General features: G+C 39.2%; 1 pseudogene; it reads right to left on the bottom strand.

Moving 5' to 3' along the window:
- Window positions 1-5,051: 5,051 nt before the first annotated feature.
- On the bottom strand, window positions 5,052-10,270 carry LOC133763967 (olfactory receptor 10D3-like; annotated as a pseudogene).
- Window positions 10,271-20,100: the final 9,830 nt, after the last annotated feature.

A 20,100-nucleotide genomic window follows, 5' to 3' on the forward strand; every position in this document is an offset into this window, starting at 1 on the left:
TTGGGGGGTGAACCAATGGAAAAAAAGAAGACCTTTCTGTCTCTCTCTCTCTCTTACTGTCTAACTTTGCCTGTCAAAACAAACAAACAAACAAACAAAAATTTATGCTGAGAGGTCAGCGCAGTGGCTCACTTGGTTAATCTTCCACCTGCAGAGCTGGCATCCCATATAGACGCCAGTTCTAGTCCTGGCTGCTTTTCTTCCATACCAGCTCTCTGCTGTGGCCTGGGAAGGCAGTGACCATTTGGGGGATGAATCAATGGAGGGAAGACCTTTCTCTCTCTCTCTCTCTCTCACTGTCTATAACTCTACCTGTCAAATAAATAAAAAAAGGAAAAACTTATGCTGACTTCTAACTAAATGTAATAAATATTTGATTCTTTCTTTTAGAAGTAAATATGCTAAGTCTTATGTTTCTTCTTTTGCTTTCAAAATTAAATTATTATTGTTTTGTTCACTGGCAAGGATTTCTTTTTTTTTTTTTCATCTCATCTTTATTTGTTGCCTTTAAAAGCATTACACTTCCATCATTTGCATTCACAAAGGTTGCTTATTTATGTTTCAAACAGCTTTATAACACTCCTAGGTAGGTTAATAATTTTGTGCACTAAACAGTATTTTTCTTTGGGAGAAAAAAAAAAGCCTCTTGGAGCTTTCCTCCCAACAAGTTGTTTCAGCTTAACATATTTCTAGAGGATGAGTACATGCAGGAGTGGTTCCTGCAGGGAAAATTTAAAAAGGGGATCCTATGAGATCAAACCTAAGACATTTTAACCAACGGTTTTCTTTTAAACACCAGGTATATCTCAGAACAGTTCAGTGATTCAAGATCTGGTCTACCAAGGAATCTGGCTTGATAGCTAAACACATCAGTCCACAAAATTAATGGGTTATACACATCTTACAACAATGTCATAAATTGCACCCATTTTAAATTATATTTTCAATTACTATATATTCAGAAAGATTATATGCAGCATTTATAAACACATACAGCTATAAGCACAATCTAATCTTGAAGATTTCCATCCCTTTAGAAAGAAACTTCCTGCAGATTTACAGTCTTTACCTGTACTTACTGCCAGCCCTAGGTAACCACTAATCTGCTTTTTTTTTTTTTGAGATATAAAAGCAAGATTTTTTAGAGTCAAAGACCTCCAGCCAGAACAGCATGTGGGGGGCTCCAAGCGAAGGAAAAACCCTAATCTGCTTTCTATTTTTGTATATTTGCCCTTTTGATAAACTTATTTTAAGTGGAATCATAAAATGTATGTTCTTTTCATCTGTCTTCTTTCACTGAGCATGATATTTTGAAATTCATCTCTGGCATTCCAACTGCCAGCATTTTCCATTATATGGGCTATTTCTATTTGAGGGACCATATGCTGAATTTGTATTTTATTCTTAGTGCCTATAGATGCCTAAAAGATTATTGGTATAAAACCTAGAAACATTTTAAGATGTCAACATCATCATCGTCATCTAGTCAAGAGAGAAAGATTTTGGACTAGTCACAGATTAAACACCTTAGTGTGTGAATTGTGGAAAAATGTATGATTCAAAACTTTTCTGATCGTTTTTTCATTTAACAAATATCTGCTGCAGAAATTTCATGTTCATTAATTTGTGAGATTTAGTCAGCTTCATAGGACATACAGCTCTTTTTTTATTTTCTTTTTTATTTTTGGACAGGCAGAGTTAGACAGTGAGAAAGAGAAACAGAGAGAAAGGTCTTCCTTTTCCATTGGTTCACCCCCCAAATGGCCACCACGGCTAGCGCGCTGCGCCGATCCGAAGCCAGGAGCCAGGCGCTTCCTCCCAGTCTCCCATGCGGGTGCAGGGCCCAAGCACTTGGGCCATCCTCCACTGACTTCCCGGGCCACAGCAGAGAGCTGGACTGGAAGAGGAGCAACTAGGACAGAATCCAGAGCCCCAACCAGGACTAGAACTCGGGGTGCCAGCGCCGCAGGCGGAGGATTAGCCAAGAGCGTACAGCTCTTTTATATAAGAATTTATGAAACTATGATCTGCATATGTTATAAACTGAAGTCTTTATACACATATACAAAGGAGAAACAAATAGAAGAGTATATTCACTGAAATACATGGGCTAACATAGAAAAGACTTTTACATGCAAAGCAAAATACTCTCTCAGGAAGCGGCCTGAACTGGGTAACTGTAATCAAGTGTTCTCCTGCTACAGTCATTGGACACACTTTCCTCCCCAATGTCAGTATGTTCTCCAACAGGCTGAGATGTCTGTCAGTTGATATTTCCTTTAGAACACTAGAGATATACTACTCATTTGTTCAGAGTTTATTTTCTTTCTATTTTTCTACAGATTGATTATAGTTTATAAATCATAATTTCACTCAATATAAAAGTTAATTTTAATAATTTTTGTGCATTTAGTTATACGAACATTGCCAAAATTCAGACATTTCCTCCCAAATCTCCAGAGCCCCTTTGCAATTGGTTCCCACTCCTATTCTCTTCCCCATGAAACCTCTAACTTGTTTTTTGTCTCTAAAATTCTCTTGTCTTGGCATTTGATATAAATAAAATAATACAATATGTCAGTTTTTGAATTCTTTCAATTAGCACAGTGTTGCTGAGGTTCTCTAACATCAAAGATTGTAAAATTTCTGAGACTTTGATAAGATTGTACCGTATCTTCTTTCTCCTATCAATGATAAGCCTCATAACATCAAACCATGTTGTAGAATGACTCTACAGACAGGTATTTTTGTGAACTATATATTTATTCTTCTAATCATTGTTTTTAAAGGTCCTTCCCAGGTCCATTGTGCAGGTATCTGCAAATAGGTGAGTGTATCTTCTGCATCTTCTACAGATCTTTTATCTCAAAATACCTTGAAACCACAACTCATTGGAATAGAAATACTTTCTTTAAAATATCACTAATCACTGTGTTGAAATTTGAGGTCACATACAGCCTCTTATTTTCTCATAACACAGCATAGGTATATATGCATACCTGAATGCCCAGCTTGCTTGCTAACAGTAGAACTAGTATACTATCATGTGGTTTAGAAACAAATAAAGTCAGTTGTGGTGTGATACATCACTCATATTGTCACATGACTTAAAAAAAAATCTAAATTAAAATCTCTATGGAGGTCCTTTTTTTTTTTTTTTTTTGGACAGGCAGAGTAGACAGTGAGAGAGAGAGACAGAGAGAAAGGTCTTCCTTTTGCCATTGGTTCACCCTCCAATGGCCACTGCGGCCAGTGCACCGTGTTGATCTGAAGCCAGGAGCCAGGTACTTCTCCTGGTCTCCCATGTGGCTGCAGGGCCCAAGCACTTGGGCCATCCTCCACTGCCTTCCTGGGCCACAGCAGAGAGCTGGACTGGAAGAGGGGCAACCAGGACAGAATCCGGCGCCCCGACCAGGACTAGAACCCGGTGTGCCGGTGCCACAAGGCAGAGGATTAGCCTAGTGAGCTGTGGCACCGGCCTCTATGGAGATCCTTGAGACTAAATAAAGGGAATACAAATGTATTCATTTGGGAAAAAAATTATATATATTTAGCCACAGACTTAAACCACATTCTTTAATTCAATAATCATCAGTAACTAAGTTGTTATTTTGATGTAGTTTGACCACTTTATTTTTATTTTTATTTATTTGAAAGACAGACAGAGACAGACAGAGTGTTCCAATCCACTCTCTCATTCCCCGAATACCCACAATAGCTAGAACTGGGGTGGAACCAAATTTGAGAGAAGGGAACAGAAGCCCAAATTCGTGAACTACCTCTGTGACTTCCCAGTGTCTACGTTTGAGGGAAGCTGGAGTAAGGAGCTATGGAGAGAAATCAAACCCAAGTACGCTGATGTGAGACAAGGGTGTCGTAATTGGCATTCTTATTGATAGGCTAAACAACTACCCCAACACCTTTGTTTTTAATCTCAATTATTTCTGTGTTTGGAGGGAAATGCAAGTGTTGAGTGCTTTTTATTGGCTTTCTCAAACATTAATAAATAAGAGCTGATAATTGCATAATAATGGATCAAATTGTAGGCAAATCAAGAAAAAAATTGTGAGTAGAAGGATTTCTGAATACTCTTGGGTGAAAACAGACCTCGGGATGTGTGACTGTACTGAGCAGACATAAAGGATTATGGTTAAGGGGGGGAAAACCTGAAATCTCTGGTGCACAGGACCATAGGCAGCTATGACCTATATCCATCCTTTCATAGGGTTAAGGGAGAGTAGTTATCCCAGGTATGGGAAAATGCTTTTCTCAGTCCTGATCTAGAAACAGTCATTGGTAGCCTTTTCCAGTTTGGCTAGGGATAGCATTTATAAAGCATGACACAGATTAGAGAAGGACCTACATCGCAGAAAAATCAAAAACAAACCATTGTGTGAGGTGAATTAGAGCAAAGAAGAGATATCCTGTACAGATTTGGGCATCAGGAAAATGGAAGACAAGTTTGAAAGATAGATCATTCATTGAAATTGTTTATTTTTTACTTTCAAAAATATCATATTTATGGAGCAGATGTTTAGCCTAGTTGTTAAGATGCTGTGTTCAGTATCAGAGTATCTGCATTTGATTCCCCCTCCAGTTCCTGAGCTCAGCTTCCACTAATGCAGACTCTGGGAGGCAGCAGTGATGACTCAGATTGGGTTCCCACCACTCCTGTGGGAGAATTGCATTGAGTTCTGACTCCTGACTTTGGCACCAGTCCAGCTCAAGCCTTTGTGGACATTTGGGGAGTGCACCAAGGGATGAGAGTGCCCTCTTTCTCTGACTCCCTCTAGCACTCTCTTTCAAATAAATAAACAAAAATTTAGAAAGAAATAATGTTTTTAAGAGAATGAAGTATCTGTCAATAGATCTCTTTTTTCTGTAAAACAGGAATACTCATTGGCTACCTTGATACAGTATTTTAAAATATTTTAGAATCATACTCACTAGATTTATTTCTTAAGATGCCATTGCATTCATTAAAAAACATCATTTCAATGCATTTCAGAATAACAAGTAGACAACAAATAGAAACTGTGGACTACAAAGGATCACCCTCCCTTACTTAACAACAAGCTTCTCAAAACTGCCTAACATATTAGAAATACATATAATACTAGAAATACATATAATAAAATAATCATTTGCTTACCTGTTGCACAGTGACTTGAAATCCCATAATAGTTGCCTTGCAAAAAGAAAAAAATGTACTGTCCTGTCTTTCCAGGTCCTTGATAAAACTGGACAGAACCGGCTGCACCCGACCATGTAACTGAAGCATGTCCAGGTCCACACTGAACAGAGTTACCTTATGGTTCATTATAATGTTGATTAACATAGTTCTGCTCATATTTCAGGAGCCTTCTTTGAATGGTGAATGTATGTGAAAACAGGATAAGTCAACAAGCGTGCTCAAAGGGATCCCCACCCCTTTCTTCTGTTCCTGTCATACCATGTTGTTTCACCCAGCTCTTCCTCAATTACCCCAACTCCATAAACTCTCCAATCCCTTTCTGAATTGCGCTTCATTATGATTTGCCCCTTTCTCCTATAAGCCTTTAATTAATAACAGATGTTCTCTCTCTCAGAATGTGAATCCAGGATTTTTATAACAGAATTGTTGCCTGCAAGTAAGAAGACCTGCTATCTGATAATAGAAGGAACAGTATTCAAGTCAGCCAGGTGGACATTACAGGAGCAGAATCTGCACATTGGTTTTGATATTCTGAGTTTCATCTTTTGTCCAGATTTCTAGTTTCCATCCTTTCTTGGTCCTGGAACTTTTAGGTAAATCTAAGTGTTCATAACCCCTCCTATTTTTATTCAAAGACTTCATCCCCATCACATGTTAACTATTTGTCTCATATGTGTCTTCTCTCATCTGCTCTCTGTTCTGTAAGGGCAGCAGTCACATCCATGTTGGTCACTACTCTGCCCTCTTTGGCTAGCACCATGTCATATCAGTAGTAAACCACCAAAAATATTTGATGTTCCCTTCCAGGCTACTGTTCTGTCTTGTGTTCTATGTCAGTCATTGATTAAAATGCTGAAAAACAATTTATGGATCGTGTAGCAATCCAAAATGACAATATAAAAAGTCTCATCATTTGCATTCACTATTCACAAAGTGATTAATTTCATCAATAAGAACTAGCAGTCAATAGATGAAAGGGATCGTTGTGGAATCAGATGTCCAGAGAAGATTTTACAGCACTGATAGAACTTGAACAAAGAATCTAAAAGATATGTGATTCTCACAAGGGCAGAGAAGATTACAGCAGCCATCTAAGTCAAGAAAACCATATAAAGAAATATTTCTTTAATATAGGAAATAACCCTAAAAAGATAGAAGAGTTCCAATAAGGAAAAAATGTTTTAATAAGGTGGAAATATATATGTCACACCTGGAATCACATGACAATTTTTTTAGCATTCCTCTTGAAAAGTGGAGTTTACTCTCATCCATACTGAGTGTGGTCTAGACCTAGTCACTCACTTCTAACAAGAAGAAAATAAAGGAGTGATGATGTGTGACTTCGGAGACCAGACTCTGCAGCTTCAGGTATTCAAATACTCCAAAGTCCAAAACAATTTGAGTGCTGAATCGACAGCACAAGTGTTTGGATTATCTTGGATTACTCACTCCCAGATAAGCTGCCTCCATGATGAGAGGACATTGTAAGTGGCTAAATGAAAGGAGTGAGGAAGTGAGCCTTCCTCTTAGCAGCCGCATACTGAGCCATCTTGCAAGCAGATCCTAAGTCAGCACTGCAGCCTTGGCTGACAGCCTGACAGCAACCCCATGAGAGATCTCAAGCTATGACTGCCCAGCTAAACTGCTCCAGGATTCTTGCCCCTCAAAAAGTTTGCAAGACAATAAATGATTTTGTTTAAAGCTACTATGTTTTGGAGTAATTTGTCAAATCACAACAAGTAGCTAATACAATACCATAACTGACCCAGGGGATCCAAGATTTTGCAAATAAGGGAAATAAGGTGGCCCTTGAATGACAACATAGTGATATAGATTGAGTACTCCTAATCTGAAAATCTGATATCAAAAGTACTCCAAAATCCAAAACACTTTGAGGGCTGGCATGACAGCACAAGTGGAAGATTTCACACCATGAATCATTGTTTCATGCATAAAACTATTTAAATATTGTAAAAAGATTTCCTTCATTCAATGTGTATCAAATGATATGAGACATAGGTGAATTTTTTATTTAGGCTAGGTTTCATTCCCAATGTATCTCTTTATGTTCAAGTCTACATAAATATTCTTAAACCCCCTCCAGAAAAGTCCAAAATCTGAAACAATTCTAATCCCAAGCATTTCAGGAAATGAATATCCAACCTGGATTATCTACTATAGTAGTAAACTAAATGATTGTATATGAATGCTTTACTCATGGAGACATAGATGCTGTTCCCCAAAAAAATTTTTCCTCTTCATCTCTTTCTATAGATCATTTATCAAATACTATCTACGTCCTGTCCCATCTGCTGCTTATTAGATTGAGAGGTTTCAATTAATCAGTGAATCAATTACTGACTGAATGAATATTATTAGAGCGAAAAAGAGAAGTTAGTTTTTCTCATTCTTCTTTATTTCTTTGAATGTTACCCAGAGTGCTTCCCTACTTATGCCCAGTATCATCACTATTTTTCTATACACAGTTCCTTAACCTACATGTGTCTCAATTCTTTCATATGTAATCAAGAACAATGATTGACTACGTAATCCCAGTGCTGTTCAGATTGCTTTAGCTAATAAATGTAAAATAATGAACAGTAAATGACATAAGGGAAGTAAGATATATCAGCAACCATCTTTAGATGAAACTTGTAATTCTTCAGTACTTCCTGTAAGGCAGTATACTGTATGCAAGGCTGAGTTTATAGATTCAGACAGCCTAAGTGCAAATACTTCTCCCTTAATTTCTTAATCTATAAGAGGAAAACATAATATAAACCTCCTCAGATTTTATGAGTTAATTGAGTCAGTATGTCCAAGGCACTTAGAACACTATAATATGCCAAGTAAGCAGATTTTAAATGGTATCGCTTAGTCTATGTATTTGATTAGATGAATATAAATAGATGAGTCGTTGGCCTGAAGTTCATTTGATTAAATGTCAAAGTTTAAATGTTGAAAGATTCAAAAAATGAATAATAAAGATTGATAGTGGTTTAATTTTAATTAATTATAGATATATGAGATGTTCAAGAATGGAGTATACCTGCAGTGGATAGAAAATGCTGGCAGGACCATCTTTGTGGCATAGCAGGTAAAACTGCCACTTGTGAGGCCAGCATCCCATGTGGACATTGGTTATGTCCTAGTTGCTTCCTATTCACTTCCTATTCAGCTCACTTCAAATGGACTGAGAAAAGCAATGGGAAAAGATCCAGGTATCTGGGCCCCTGCCACCCATGTGGGAGACCCAGATGGAGCTCCAGGTTCCTGGCTTTGATTTGTCTCAGTCCTAGTCAATGTGGACATTTTAGGGAGTGAACCAGTGGTTGGAGGGTCTTTCTCTCTCTGTTTGTAACTCTAACTTTCAAATAAATAAGTAAATATTTAATAAAAAAGATAGGAAATGTTGCCTAAAAAAAGTCTTTCTTCTGCAAATTTACAAAATCAATCCTCTAAAATAAATTAATGTCCATATTCTCATTTGAGACACAAAAAATGAAATCCAACACCAGATTTCTCTGAAAGCCAAAGCAATATAAAGCTCCAAAATGAATTAAATTTTAACAGGAAGATGTGGTTAAAACCAAACAACTTACAAATTGAGTGTAAATTTAGATTTTCCAAACTGTATAATGCTACTTTCAAATTCCATGCCCTGTTCAGTATAAAACCTAGCTTTGCTGAATGCCTGGAGAGATACCATAGTAGCATAAAGGAAGGCATAAATTTTGGAAGGAAGGTGGAAAACAAGAAAAAAAAAAGGAAGGAAGTGAGGGAAGGGGGAAAGGAGAAAAGAGGGAGGGAGGGAGGGAGAGAATACAGCTCACAGCCTCTAGAAATTTGCAGCTTTATGATAATTGCTCAAACAAGGATCAAGCAAATACAGACTGTGTGAAACAGAAATACAGAAAGTCAAAACTGTGTTGTTTTGAAAAATTTAAAAAAAAAAAGAAAAGGAGGGGTTAGTCTGAAAGAACTTCTCTGAAGAGATAAATTAGTGGCTCCGTCCTCCCAGCCCCTTCACACGACCAATAGGAATCCCAACAAATGCCCAGTGGAAATTTTGCTCAACTAATATTTGGCAACACTCCTGTTGTAGGATCCCAAATGATCTCAGACAGGTATTGTCCCTATACCTTTATACCAGAAGTATGGTCCCCTGGAGCTAACACCTTCTTCAGAGCTAATTTCACATCCTTATTTCTCAAGGTATAAATCAGAGGGTTGAGAGAAGGAGTGACAATATTGTTTAACACCTGAATGACAGAATCCAGCCAGGGGCTGGAAACAGGCCGGAGATAGATGAGCATCACAGGCCCATAGAACAAGAGGATTGAAATCAGGTGAGCACTGCAGGTGGAAAAGGCTCTGCGTCTGCCTGCCGAGGAGCTGATTTTCAGTATGGAAAGGAGGATGCGACTGTAGGAAATCAGGATGAGGAAGAAGCAGGTTAGAGTCACAACATCCACATTAGTAAAACTCACTATCTGTGCAAGGGAAGCATCTGCACAGGCCAGGGGCAGCACCACTGGAATGTCACAGAAAAAAATTGTTCACCTCACAGGGGCCGCAGTAGGGTAGCCGAAAGACGAGAAATGTGAGGACACTTCCGTGGAGACAGCCCCCCAGCCAAGTGCCCACTGTCAGGCCAGTACACAGCCTGGGGCTCATGATGACTGGGTATCTCTAGGGGTGACAAATGGCCACAAAGCGGTCATAGGCCATCACGGTGTAGAGGAAGCACTCAGTGCCACCCAGGGTGTGGTAAAAGAAAAGCTGGGAGGCACAGCCTTGGAAGGAGATGGTGCGGCTTTGCCCCGTTAGGTAGAGCATCATTTGGGGGGAACTCACTGAAGGGAAAAATACATCAAACACTGACAAGTTCCCCAGGAAGATATACATGGGGGTGTGGAGTTTGGAGGAAGCAAGAATAGTGAAAAAGATGAGTAGGTTTCCCAGTAGGGTGAAGAGGTAGAAGGCCAGAAACAGGACAAAGAGCAGGTTCTCCAGCCCTCCAGTGTGGGGAATTCCCAACAGGATGAACTCTGTCACGAAGCTCTGGTTCCTCATGTTTATGCATCAGGTGAGCCTGGAAAAGAAAAGCAATAATCATAATGTAAATCCACAAGTAACTGAGAGTAGCTTCCTAACGCAGGGATTACTGTCTAAGGTCGTGACTGCAAGCAACAGAATGACAAGGACACCATGAGAAATCTGGCCTGGTGCTGACTGATCTCTCACATTCGGCCTTCATGGGACCCATGAAGAAGCAGAATAATCGGTCTTTCCAGTTGGCAGAATTCTTTAATTCTTGTTACCAGATTTATGCGGTTGCTCCTAATCTTGTTCATTAACAAGGAAATAGGCATATTTCAGAACCATCTTCTCCATCACCACATGGCAAATTCATTTTAAATCAGCCATGTCATATTGTGTTTGCAAATAAGGCAACTACACAGATAGATGCATATAAGTGCCATGCACTTATTTATTTTTACATTTAAGAATATTTTTCCATTATTCAACATTTAAATGAGGAAAGCACATAATTCATATTTATAATGTCCTCACACACATACAGCAGTTAGAGTGTGTAGAGGAAAGTATTACATGGGAGATGGAAATAACCACTGTATTGCAGTACAAATAATTTCTACTCAGCTAGATCTCACAAAGGCAAAATCCAATAGCATTAATACCATCTGCCTTTATTAATTAAATCAGTTCTAGTTAAACCTAGATAATTCTTAGTTATATTTTTGAAGCCCCAATTTTTCCTTCTATCCATTTGCACCCCAATTATGCTAGTCCTCAATGTGTTGCTACTGTATATAAGTAATTTCCCTTTGCTGTCCTCAACATTTGTTCTGAGAAAATACTGATGATCTATTCACACTACTATCATTTATTAGATTGTTGATCTCTTATCATTTCCTGCATATTTCAACTTTTCCAAAATAAAGACATACCATAGATAAAAAGTCTCAATACTTGTAGTTATTGGCAAGAATGAAGAGGGAAAAGAAGCAGGAGCTCTCCAGACCATTGTTGTAATTAATCCATAGAGCTGGGTCGTATGTAAAGCTGACCCACTCATAAAGTTGCACCAGATCAAGATCACAGCAAAAATATAGACAGGAAGATAAAAAGACTCGTTTTCAACCCAAAACATCATTTGAATATAAAGTTCAGCCTATGGTAATCAATTTAATCATGCAAACATTCATTTTCTATTTGCCTGCTATAAATATAAAGATGAATAAATAGAGAACTATCTCTTGAAGAACTCACTTTTGTTAATATAAAAATAACTTCCAAACCTAATCTGACCCTACCATTTACTTCCTCTGGTATCTAAAGCGATTAAACTTCTTTGAGCTTCATCTCCTTCAAAAGAAAAATGGATAATAACATCTTATGACACATTCAGTGTTTACCAAAATTAACTGTCAAAATGAATACAAAATAATTTACTCAGTATTTGGCACTTGGTTGCAAACATTTAATAAAGTTGATTTAACAGCTAAGCCTCATGTTAGTGTAAGGAAAGAGTGATAATATAGTAACAACAAAAATATTGCAGATACAATGAATATAGAAATAGACTTTGCCAGAGCTGGAACATTTGAAAAAGCAGAAAAATATTTAAGAAAATGTTAGTTTTTCTTTTTTTCTGATTTAAAATAATGTGTTATGTAAATATGTACTGACAGAATTAAAAGATATTTTTGTAGTCTAGAAAAGCACAAACTCTTGGATCTGAACCTTCTTGTTTCTAGCTGAGTAACTAAATTTGCACTGCTGAAGAGCACAGGTGTCTGGTCTAAACTTGCCTCTCGACAAATTACCTTAAGATACATTTACAAAATCGTTTTGCGGTCAATACTCAATACTTTATCCCCATCCAAACTTGTTGTCAACAGAGGATCTGACATCAATCCCAGGAAGGAAAAACCTAAGAGGTATCACCTAATCATAAGGAGAGTCTTTTGAAAACGGACTGAATTTCCTCCTCAGCTCTTCAAGTGGAACCCAACCATCACCCAAGGAAACACAAGAAGGAATTATCCTACAAAGCAGAGTAAACTAGATGTTTTCTCCAAACTCTAAATTGTAAAAGTTATTATTAGCTTTGTATTTATTTTTAGTGTTACTATCACTACCCTTTCTGATATTTGCATTTTATCCTTCAGCTTCAATGGCAGAATGAACACATCTATGCCTCTATGCCTACTAAAAGATGTTCTCGTATTAATAAGAAGAAATGAAGGATGGGACTAATTTCTAGTTTTTGTATGCCAAGTGCAAAATAGGATGGCTAAGGAAAAATCTGACTGTGTTTAAACACATACTTTTCCCTTACAAGCCATTCTCCACCCACATACACACAGACACATGCACATACCAATACTTTTCTCCTTCATTTCATTCTCCATGATGGCTTACAAATAAATTGTTGGATTCAGAAATATGTGCAAATTATCTCAAGTTCAATGATTCTCTTCCTTCAGTTTGATGAGCAGGAGAAATTACTCAGAGTACCTAGAAAGTGTAATTGGGCAGTGGGAGAGAAAAGGAAGAACAGTACAAACCAAACAGGAGATAGAAGGCAATAGAAGGCAAGATGTCGTTATTTAAGAGCTGATGCAAAACACATCTAACATGGGTAAAGAAATTGTCTTCTAAAGCTTATTGGCAAGAAGAATATGATCCTAAAACCAAAACTCTCCTTGCGTAAGGTGCCAGAGCATAGAGAAAAGATGTCACACCTTCCTTTCTTGAACCCAGGACATAAATTTCACACTAATAGCCCTGCTATTAATCTGGTCCTGAAACTCTGAATTTATAATGTTTTCAAATTAGAGAGTACTGACAGACCTGGTTTCTTTTAATATAATATCCCCAGTGGCTCAATCCCCAGATTCCAGAAGCACGAAGGAGCAAATAGAGCAATTAGAGGATTTCCTCTCTTTCCTCATATTGTCTCCCATTCCCTATCTCATTATCTCATGTGACATATTCACTATGAAAGTACCATCACAGGTTTATAAACTTGTAGGATAAATATTCCAAAAAGAAAAGATACAGATTTCCTTTACCTTAACATAACCAATGTTGATATTTTATGGTGTGCTTTTTCCAATGATTCCAATGTATGCTTACGGTATATTTTCAATTTGTTACAGTCATACTATACATATAGTTTTGCATACTTTCTTTTAATTTACAATTTAATCACAATATTTTCAATGCCACTCAATTGTTACAACTATCATTTTAATAGCAATATTTGTTCTATGCATCAGACATCACTTAACCATCTTCATTTTTCTGGATGGTTAACATTTTTAGCAGCCTTTTAATAGCTCTCAAAAATAAATAGATGATGATGACAATAGATGGATAGACAGATATAAGTCAACATATATTACACTACGATGAAATTCTCAGCTAACGTAATTGTTCATATTTAAGACTTTACAAAAGTTCACTAAATAGAAACACCACTAAATAAGTGAATATTACAATTTTGAATAGTGTTGTCCATTTTTTGCTTTCTTAGTGAGGTGCCAGCGAGCTGTGGCCTGCCCAGAGTCACTACATTTTGTCCCTGAGTGTCCTCTGTTTTTTTCTAACCAGCCACACAACTACTATCTACTCAAAAACTAATCTTACAAGAATTTTATCTGTAAGATTTGTTTACATTAACTGCTGGGAAAATCCTGAGATAAGTGTAACCTTGCTAGCTCCAGCTTCTGTAACAAATTCTTGGCTTTGTAATTAACTTTCGACAAGACTTGGTTTTTGCCTTTATATGCTTACCCCTGAGTTCAGTTGAGGCTGCGTGATTTGGAGAGCACGTGCCTCTGTGCAGCTGCCGGCTTTCAGAAACAGACTCTGTAAGTCAGCCCTGAGACTTTGGCCTCTTCTGTAACTCACTGCTTTGAATACAACATGAGCAACAGTGCTTCTGAAGGCAAACAAGTACCAGCATTATGTATTAATAAATGTGAATCTTACCAGGCCAGCTCTCTGCTGTGGCCAGGGAGTGCAGTGGAGGATGGCCCAAGTCCTTGGGCCTTGCACCCCATGGGAGACCAGGATAAGCACCTGGTTCCTGCCATCAGATCAGCGCAGTGCGCCGGCCACAGTGGCCATTGGAGGGTGAAACAACGGCAAAGGAAGACCTCTCTCTCTGTCTCTCGCTCACTGTCCACTCTGCCTGTCAAAAAAAAAAAAGTGAATCTTAAATATTTTTTCATAAGCAGTTGGCAGCAAACTATTTTCTTTTTTTTTTTTTTTTGCAGTTTGGAAAAATCCTTTGTAACAGACCAAGTGTTTACAACTTTTTAAAGGTGAATGTGTTGTACAATTTGTGTCTATTGTGTTTTAAAACTACTCCAAAGCAATGTAATGTTTTCTTTAAATCTGTATTTTCTACAGCACTTTGAGCATGATAATCACTGTTTTGCCAACTGAGTTTCTTCTTCTTTTTTTTTTTTTTGATATTCAAAAGTGGGGGTGGGAATTTGGTGCAGCAGTTAAGATATCACTTGGGATGCCTGTACACCATATCAGAGTGCCTTGTTCAAGCACCAGTTCCTTCCCTTCCAATCCAGCTTCCTGCCAATGTGTACTCTGGAATGCAGCTCATGATGGCTCAAGTACTTGGGTCCCTGCCACATACACGGGTGACAAGGTTAAGTTCCTGGCTCTTGGCTTTGGGCTGGCCCAGCCCAGGTGTTCGGAGCATTTGAAAAGTGAAACAAAATGTAAGATCTCTCTCTTTCTCTCTCTCTCTCTCTCTCTCTCTCTCTCTCTCTCTCTCTCCCCTTTCCTCTCCTCTCCTCTCCTCTCTTCCCTCCCTCTCCCCTTTCAAATAAACTGAAAAAAATAAAATTCAAGTACCAGATTCAACCAAAAAGACCCTCTCCAAGGCATATCACAGTAAAATTACCAAAGTTAAAGACAAGGGTCAGTCATAAAAGGAGTGAGAGAAAACCTTCAAGTTACACACAAAGGGTTAACAGCACACAGCTCAGCAGAAACTCAACAAGCCAGAAGAGAGTGGCATGATGTATTCAAGGTTGTGAAAGACAAAAAAAATTTCAATCAAGGGTATTATATCCTGGGGGCCTACGGTGTAGCCTAGGGGGTAAAGCTGCTGCCTGCAGTGCCAATGAGCACCTTTTCAAGTCCTGCTTGCTCCACTTTCAACCCAGCTCTCGGCTATGGCCTGGGAAAGCAGTAGAAGATGGTCCAAGTCCTTGGGCCCCTGCACCCACATGAGAGACCAGGAAGAAGCTCCAGGCTCCTGGCTTCTGGCTTCGGATCAGCACAGCTCGAGCTGTTGCAGCCATCTGGGGAGTGAACCAGCAGATGGAGGACTTCTTTCTCTCTCCCTCTGCCTCTCCTCTCTCTATGTAACTCTGACTTTCAAATAAATAAATAAATCTTTAAAAAAGAGTATTATATCCAGAAAAACTGTGAAATAAATTATTTCTCAGAGGAGCAAAAACTGAAAGAATTCATCACTGCTAGTACAGCCTAACAAAAAAACTTGAAGGAAGCCCTACGCTAGGAGGCAAATTCACCAACAGAGGAGATACAATCACTAAAAAATCAACAAAATGACAGGAGTTAGTTCTTATCTATTAACATTAACCTTGAATGTGAATGGGTTAAAGTCACCAGTTAAAAGATATGGTTGCCCAAATGGAAAGAAAAACAACCCAGTGAAACGCTGACCACGACTAACTCACTTCACAGGTACAGATACACAGACCGAAAGTGAAGAGTTGGAGAATGATATATCGTGCAAATGAAAACCAAAAACCAGCTGAAGTAGTTATACTTTATATGTAAGATAAAATAGATTATAAATCAAAAACTGGAAGAGACAAAGAAGGATATTGTGTCTTGACTGAAGATCAATTCAACAAACTATAAAAATTCTAAAATACATCAACACAAGATCACCCAGGTATATAAAGCAAGTATTATTAGACCTAAGAGAAAGAGAGAGATTCCAACAGATTTAATAGCGGAGGACTTCAGCATCCTACTTTCATCAATTGATAGATCATCCAGAAAGAAAATCAACAGAAACATCAGAGTTGAAACATACAATATCACAAATGGTCCTGACAGACATTTACAGAACATTTCATCCAAAAGCTACAGAAAATGCATTCTTCTCATTAGTACGTGGAACATTTTTTTAGGATAGACCATATATTAGGCCACAAATAAAGTCAGTAAATTTTAAAAAATGGAAATTATATCACGTATCTTCTTACACCACAAAGGAATACAATTAGAAACCAACAAGAACAATAGAAAAATTACAAATACTTAGAAATGGAGCAGCATGCTCCTGAATGACCAATATGTCATTGAAGTGTAGGACCCTAAAAATTGGTGTCCTATAGAGAGAGAGACCCCCAGAAGCACGAATTCCACTCCAATCGCTGCAAAAAGCATGAGGAAGTTTATTACATCTGCGCAGATGGGCCGTCTCAAAGCACAACAACACCCTCTGGTGCAGTGCGAGAAGAGAGGCCCCGATCATCAACCGCACAGAGTATTTAAGGCTTAAAACCACAACATTAGCATATCTCCACAGCATTACAAAAAATCACAAGATAAACCACAGCATGACACATAATCTCAAGGTAATGGGTTTTTCCAGGGTAAGGGACAAAGACCTTGAGCAAGCACAAATACGGGGTCATCATGACCAAAAACTTATCATAGCTCCTAAAATAATTATCACATGCTCCATTATCTCATAAAAACATCAGCACATTTATCACATGCTACAAGTTCAGCTAAAATTTAGTTATCTTATAAAAGCATTTTGCAAGCCCAGCTATTTTATACAAAAGCAGAACAATATGCAGTTAGCTCAAGCAACTTCATTTTAACCCCTTCCTAATTTCTTTCATTCCCCCCTTTTCTTTTTGTCAAATTTTAATCTTAAAATTTTAGGAATTACTTTTTAAATTTTGTAAAGGCCTGAAATAAAAAAGGAAGCAGGGTGTTTAAAATATCAGTTGCATACCCCGAGAAGCAGGCCCTATCTTACTAAGGGTCCTGTAATAGCTAAGATTCTTTTGGAAAGAAAGTAAAAATCCCACATTGGTAACAATTAGAATTAAGAGGTAATTAAGTATACGCTTCCACCCGGTCCTTTGTTTTATAGGGGAGTCTGATCATAAAACAGGCCGGAGATGTCCCAGGTGTTTCTTCCTCCCACGTGATTATTATTGAAATATGTGGGCTGCCCATTACCGGCGCCCAACAAATCCGCTGCCAGACACAGGCTTACAAGTACATCTCTGTGCCCTGTAGCCGACTTTATGAGCACAAAAGCAAATCTGCAGGGTAGGGGAAGCATGTCCCGCAGGATAGAAAAAAATTACAAAAAGGCATCAGAATTTAAAAACAGAAAATACAACAGAGACAAAAACAGAAAACACATCCCTGAAGAAGTCATACAAACTTGGGTTGATACCTGGTGCCTGTTTAGCTGAATTGACCCAAATACTTTTTGTGACTTTCACACACCCTCTTCGACTTACTTTAAACATTTTACCATTTCCATAAAGTCATTCTTACAAACCATGTCCTTTCCTTATATAAAAAGCTCTTTTTTTCTTTAGCCCTTCTTACCAATAATACTCTTTTCTTTTATGTCCTTTATTTTTAAACTTTGGCACTGCTGGGTCAGGACCAAGGCGTGGGTGATAAACAATTTTACTTTTTTTTTTTTTTTTGACAGGCAGAGTGGACAGTGAGAGAGAGAGACAGAGAGAAAGGTCTTCCTTTTGCCGTTGGTTCACCCTCCAATGGCCGCCGCGGTAGCGCGCTGCGGCCGGCGCACCACGCTGTTCCGATGGCAGGAGCCAGGTGCTTCTCCTGGTCTCCCATGGGGTGCAATTTTACTTTTAATAAACTAAAGAAGCCTATTTATTATGCAGGGTAAAAATTAAAAATAATATTACTAAGGGTCAGCAATACTTCTTCTTTAGCAATGACAATATCACACAAATCTGTTTGGTAACTTCCAGAAAAGTCTTTTAACCAGAATTATATATAAAGCAGAGCCTCTTCTACTTCTCGCTGGATGGAGAAGGTGACGTTCTGCAGCACTCTGGACGTCTTGCTCGATCCCAGTCCAGGCTGCGGCGTCTTCAGGATATACAGCAAATAGTCCTGAGCTAGCATGTGTACATAGGCAAACTCGCAGTCACTCATCTTCTGCTGCTCGGAGAGCAGAGCCAAGGACTGCTTCTTCAGGAAGCCTTTAAAGCCCTAAAAGGCAGACATCTAAGCAAAGCCTGGCAGAATAGGGAAGTTGCAAAAGTGTAGCAACATATAAAAGATATGTAGCGTTATAAAAATGTGTAGCAGCAATTTGACCCAGTCTCCAGTGCCAGTCTCCACCATTAATCATACGTTTTACCTAACTATATCCCCAGTACCTTGGCTACCGCTACCACCATCTGACTTACCCTATAAACACAATGTAACTTTCTATTTCCAACACCTGTGCCACCATCTGACTTACCCTGGAGACGAAAGCCGGCCCGGTGTCTGACCCCAGTACCTTTGGTAGTCCAAATCAGGGAAACATTGGCGCAATTCTTCTTCCTGGTCGATGAAGCCTCTGTCCATTTTGAGTTCCCCGTGGGTAGTGGCGAGAGCGTACCTGCTGTTCTCGTGCATTGCCACCCGCTCCTTTTTCTTAGCTGCACGGAGTGCATGGTCCATAGCGATCAGCCCTGCCTGCCGAGCAGAGTCCTCGGGGGGTTGAAGGTGGAAACCCAGACGTGTCCCAATGAGGGAGGGGCCGAGGGGCCGCTGTCGCCCAGTCTCACCACTCCGCTGCTGTCATCTTTTCTCTTGTCGTCTTGCAGGGGCCGTTTCGGTCAGTTCAGTCTCGTGTGGCAGTCGTACACCACTTGACTCTCGTTGTTAGTCGGACCTTAGGCAGACTTGTCCTTTTGGGCACTTTTCTGTGCTTTTGCCAGTCTCCGGGGTCCCTGCTTACCCTGATTCTCCCTTACTTCTGCTTTCTTTTAACTGTGGTGGCCAGGATCCTAGTTAGTTCCTTTTTCTTAGCCCATTTTAAACTTCCCCTTTTTTAACTAAAAAACTTTAACCCCTTCAGCTAAGCTCCTCAGGAGAGTCTGGCAGTAGAGTCTGAGTCTCCTACAGAGTTCCATTTAAGTGTAGTAAAATTAATGTTAGTAAAACAGGCCCTGCAAGTCCTGTCAGGGCTTGTGATCCCAGTTATATGGAGGAGGAGGACGGCCAGCTAGAACGGGCCGGGGGTCCTTCCTCCTCTATTTCATCGGATTCTTCCTCCTCCATTTCTCTTCTGGTTTCCAAAAAGGGCACCGCGGACCTTTTTGGGAAGCGGGGGATATAAGGTGCCCTTCTAAGGAGGCGGGGGGAATAAGGTGGTGGAATATCTTCCTGCTCGCCTGGAGGAGCTAAGGGTTTTTCAGGTTTGAGGGTGTCCAATTCCTGTAATGGATAGAGGGCTGAGGTAGGGTATTTGCCCTGGTCTGCAAGTTTCGATTTGACCCAGTCTCTAGTGCCAGTTCTCCGTTGTTTACTCAGTCAAAGCCTCTCCAAATTTATATATAAATTTTACATACCTTAGCCAAATTGGTAGGGCGTCTCTCTGCCCCTTTAAAACCTGTCAAGAGAATCTAGCGATAGAGACGGAGTCGTTTCCTACCGGCTGTCGTTTTTGTGTGGACAGTCTTTATACCAAAGTCCTCTTTTTCTGCAAAAAGCACATTGGTCTCGACCCAACCGCGGCTTATTATTGTCCCCTGGAACGCTCTCTTGAGCTTCCGCAAAAGCTTGTTGTCTTTTTTCCGTGG

The sequence above is a fragment of the Lepus europaeus genome, chromosome 7 (genome assembly GCF_033115175.1).
Source record: "Lepus europaeus isolate LE1 chromosome 7, mLepTim1.pri, whole genome shotgun sequence".
In the NCBI taxonomy this organism is placed as follows: Eukaryota; Metazoa; Chordata; class Mammalia; order Lagomorpha; family Leporidae; genus Lepus; species Lepus europaeus.